Below are 4,663 nucleotides of genomic sequence, written 5' to 3' on the forward strand. Positions count from 1 at the left end.
CATTAACCCAGGTTCTGTCTCTCTAGATTTGCTTCTTCTGAATATTTTATTAAAATGGAATCATACAATATATGGCCTTTTGTGACTGACTTCTTTCATTTGACATGCTTTCAAGATTCATCCAAGTTGTAGCATGTATCAGTACATTATTCCTTTTATGGTAATATAATATTCCATTGCAGAATAGATTACATGTTGTTTATCCATTCATCAGTTGATGGGCATTTTCTATTAAATTAAATAGAGAAAAACAAAAGAGGAGTTACAAATTATCACCTCCCCAAAAATACTTGCTTTTCTATTTACCTATGAAGTTACTTTTAGCTGTGTACTTCTTTGCTTCATATGGCTTCAACTTGCTATCTAACGTCCTTTTATTTCAGTGTGAAGCATTCCTTTTAGCATTAATTGTAGAATAGGTTTACCAGAGACAAATGCCATCCGTTTTTATTTACCTGTGCATGTCTGAATTTCTCCATTATTTCTGACAGAGAGTTTTGCCAAATATGCAACTGTCAGTTGAGACACGTTGTTTTTTTCTTTCTGAACTTTAAGTTTGTCATGGCAATATCTTCTGAACTCCATGGTTGCTGGAGAAGATTTGGTGGTTAATCTCATGGAGGATCCTTGTACTATATGAGTCCTTTCTCTTGTTGTTTTCAAGATGCTCTGTTTGTCTTTGACTTTTGACAATTTCTTTATAATGTCTCTCAGTGTGGACATCTTTGAATTACTGCTACTTTAAATGTTTCAGTGTGTTGGATATCCAGATTCATGTTTTTAATAAAATTTCAGAAATTTGGGGTCATGATTTCTTCAAATACTCTTTCTCCCCTCTTCTTCCTTTTCTCTTTTGGGGACTCCCAAAATGCATGTACTTGATGCTGTCTCTCAGATCTCTTCTGTTCATTTTTCTTCATACTTTTTCCCTTCTGCTCCTCAAACGGGCAATTTCAACTGGCCTATGTTTGAGCTTACTGATTCTACATTCTACAAACTAAAATCTGCTCTTGAAGTCCTCCAGTGAATTTTCCATTTTGCTTTCAGCTCCAGATTTCCATTTGCTTCCTTTTCACAATTATTTATTGATTTCTGCTATTTAGTGAAATGTAGTTCTCCTGATTTTCTTTAGTTATTTGTCCATGGTTTCCTTTAGCTCTTTGACTATGTTTAAGACAGTTGATTCAAAGTCTTTGTCTAGTAAGTCAGTCCATTCTTCTTCAGGAACAATTTCTTTCCATTGCTTTTCCTGTGAATGAGTCATACATGCATAATTCATGTTTCTTGAAGTTGAAAACCAGACATTTTCAATATTATAATGCGGTAACTGTGAAAATTACATTTTCTAAACTATTTTTGTATAGACTGTATTCTTTATTGTATGTGGTCACTGAAGTCTCATAGTTGTAGATGTGTGGTCTTATTTCTGAGTTCTCTATTCTATTCCATTGGTCCATGCATCTGTTTTTGTAGCAGTACCATACTGTTTTGGTTACTGTAGCCTTGTAGTATAGTTTGAAGTCAAGTAGCATGATGCCTCCAGCTTTGTTCTTTTTGCTTAAGATTGTCTTGACTATAAAGCTCTTTTTGGTTCTATATGAATTTTAAAATCATTTCTTCTAATTCTGTGAAAAATGTCAATGGTAGTTTAATGAAAATAGCATTGAATCTATAAATTACTTTGAGCAGTATGACCATTTTCATGATATTGATTCTTTCTATCCATGAGCATGGAGTGTTTTTCCATTTGTTTGTGTCCTCTCTGATTTACTTGAGCAGCAGTTTGTAGTTCTCCTTGAAGAGATCCTTCAATTCCTTTGTGAGCTGTATTCCGAGGCATCTTATTCTGTTTGTAGCAATTATGAATAGGAGTTTATTCACAATTTGACTCTCTGCTTGTCTATCGTTGTTGTATAGGAATGCTTGTGACTTCTGCACATTGATTTGGTATTCTGAGACTTTACTGAAGTTGCTTATCAGCTTAAGAAACTTTTCAGCTAAAACAATGGAGTTTTCTAGATATAGGATCATGTCATTTGCAAACAAAGACAATATGACTTCCTCTCTTCCTATTTGAATATCCTTTCTTTCTCTTACCTGATTGCCCTGGCCAGAACTTCCAATACTTTGTTGAATAGGACTGGTAAGAGAGGGCAGCCTTGCCTTGTGCAGGTGTTAAAGGGGAATGCTTCCAACTTTTGCCCATTCAGTATGATACTGGTTGTGAGTCTGTCATACACGACTTTTATTATTTTCAGGTATGTTCCTTCAATACCTAGTTTACTGAGAGTTTAAAAATATGGAATGCTTCATGAATTTGCATGTCACCCTTGTGCAGGGGCCATGCTGATCTACTCTGTATCTTTCCAATTTTAATATATGTGCTGCCAAAGCGAGTACTGACCACAAGTTCTTAGAAGTGGAGATAAGTGAAGAAATGTGGGTGAGATGGAGTGTTGAATTTCATCTGCAGTAATTTCTGCATCTAACAAAATGTGATTATCTCTGTCTTTTATTCTTTAATTAAGTGGTAAAATGCATTACAGATTTAAAGTTTAAATATTCTTGTATCCTGGGGATGAATAACCTGGGCAGGATATTTAATTTATTTACAGCTCATTGGTGGACACAGTCTAGTATTGTTTTTCTCAGTATTTTTACCTCTAATTGCTTCAAAGTGATTATCATATCATGCTTTTCTCTTATGTATTCCTTGCTGGCTTTAGAATCAATGTTATTTATACATAAACAATAATGAGTTTGCTGGTTTTCTCTATGTTTCCTCATTCTCTTGAATATTATGTATAAATTCAGTAACTTTCTTCGGAGTTTTGATGGAAGTCACCTGTAAAACAGTCTGGATATGCCTGAAGGGAAATAAAGTTTTACAACCGTTTTAACTTCTTTACTTGTAATAAGTTCTCCCCATTGACATAATCTTGTTCATAGTCTCAAAATTATTTAAACCTCTACTATATCTTTAGTGGCATGTTTATCTATCGTAATGTTATTTTATTCTTAATTGCCATTGCCTGTTTTATTTCTCCATCCAAAAAACCAAAAGCTGCTTTTGTTTGGTTGGGCCCTCAGCAGTGGCAGCTGCCAGGTCAGCCCTGGTGAGTGGCAATTCAATTGCTGTGCCCATGCAGTGTCCATCGCAGCCACCACGACCACTTTGTGCAGGGACTCCATGAGCAAGCCCTATGCGGCTGAGTGACATTGTCCGTCAAGCCATCTCACTCACCTGATCACAGGGAGCCCCAGTACCTTAAAGACCCTCTGGTAGGCATCCACACACAACCACTGTCGTCATGCACTCGGCCTATAGCAAGAGGTCTATGCGTACCTCTCTTCTCTACTTCTCAATTTTCCAACTCTATTTTCCCCAAGTTCGTGACTGGCCAGCCAAGGCATGAGCCACTGCCCGTGACTCATTCATTCATGCACTACTGGGCATCATTTCACACCCCCCAGCTCCCATGGGCTTGTTTGGGTTTGATTCCTAGTTCCTGGCTTGAGAGCCATTTCCAAAGCTGTTCTGGTGTCAGCTCCCAAGCCTACTGCTGTTGTTGTAGATTTTCCTCTTTATATATATTTATTTCCTGGAATTAAAAATAATTGCACTAATTTTTTCAATTCAGCATTTCTAAGGATATGCAGTAGGAGTGATTCTTCTTAGTGTACATAGAATTGCTTCAAAACACCAGCAATGTATATTTGAGGGAAGGACAGCATGCATGGAGAAAGGAGGACAACCCACAAGTGGGCAGTGTAGTTTCACAAAGTGAACACTTGGGTAAACAACACCCACATCAAAGTACACCAGTCACAGCCTGCCGGAAACACCTTTTGTCCTCCTCAGTCATAAACCACCCTCCCCACCCTAGAGTAGCCACTCTTGATTTCTAACACAGATGAGTTCTGCTAGTTCCAGTTGAATGGCATTATACAGTCACCATCATGCCCCTGGGTCTCATCATCTCGCTGTGTGTGGTCGTAGCCTATTCACTCCCGTGGCTGTCCAATGCTCCACTTTATAAATAGCTCATATTTCTTGTCCCTTCACTTTGATAGACAATTGTGTTGTATCCAGATTTTACAAGTCGTGCTGCTATGAATAATATTTTCATATATTTTGGCGCACACATACAAGCATTTCTACTGGTTGACAACTAAGAGTGCTATTGCTGGGTCATAGGTGAGTAGATGCTTGGCTAAGTCTCTGGTTAACAAATTTCTAGTAGTAAACAAACAGTAGAGGAACGTGAATCTCTTACTTAGACATTATTCGGATAATAAATAAGGAAGGAATGAGAGATCGAGACTATAATAACTTTTTTGCAAACCATCATGAGTTAACGGATTTAACCATCGAACAGCAATGGCAATTAACAACACAATAAAACAAAAAACTAATGTCAGGTTCTTCTTCTTGATGGAAGAACACAATATAGCACCATCAAACAAGTACAAGTGATAAAGAAACCAAGCCTGAATATAAGCTAGCCTCCATAGCCAATTACCAATTTAGAGGCAATACAGATAATAAAAACACAAACAATGGCTTCAGGAGCAATCAGCAAAATGCACACTATGGGAAGTTCTACCACACAATATAAATTTCAAGAAAGAATCTATAGAATAAAAGAGAACAAAAGCGTAT

The sequence above is a fragment of the Mandrillus leucophaeus genome, unplaced genomic scaffold (genome assembly GCF_000951045.1).
Source record: "Mandrillus leucophaeus isolate KB7577 unplaced genomic scaffold, Mleu.le_1.0 Scaffold1697, whole genome shotgun sequence".
In the NCBI taxonomy this organism is placed as follows: domain Eukaryota; kingdom Metazoa; phylum Chordata; class Mammalia; order Primates; family Cercopithecidae; genus Mandrillus; species Mandrillus leucophaeus.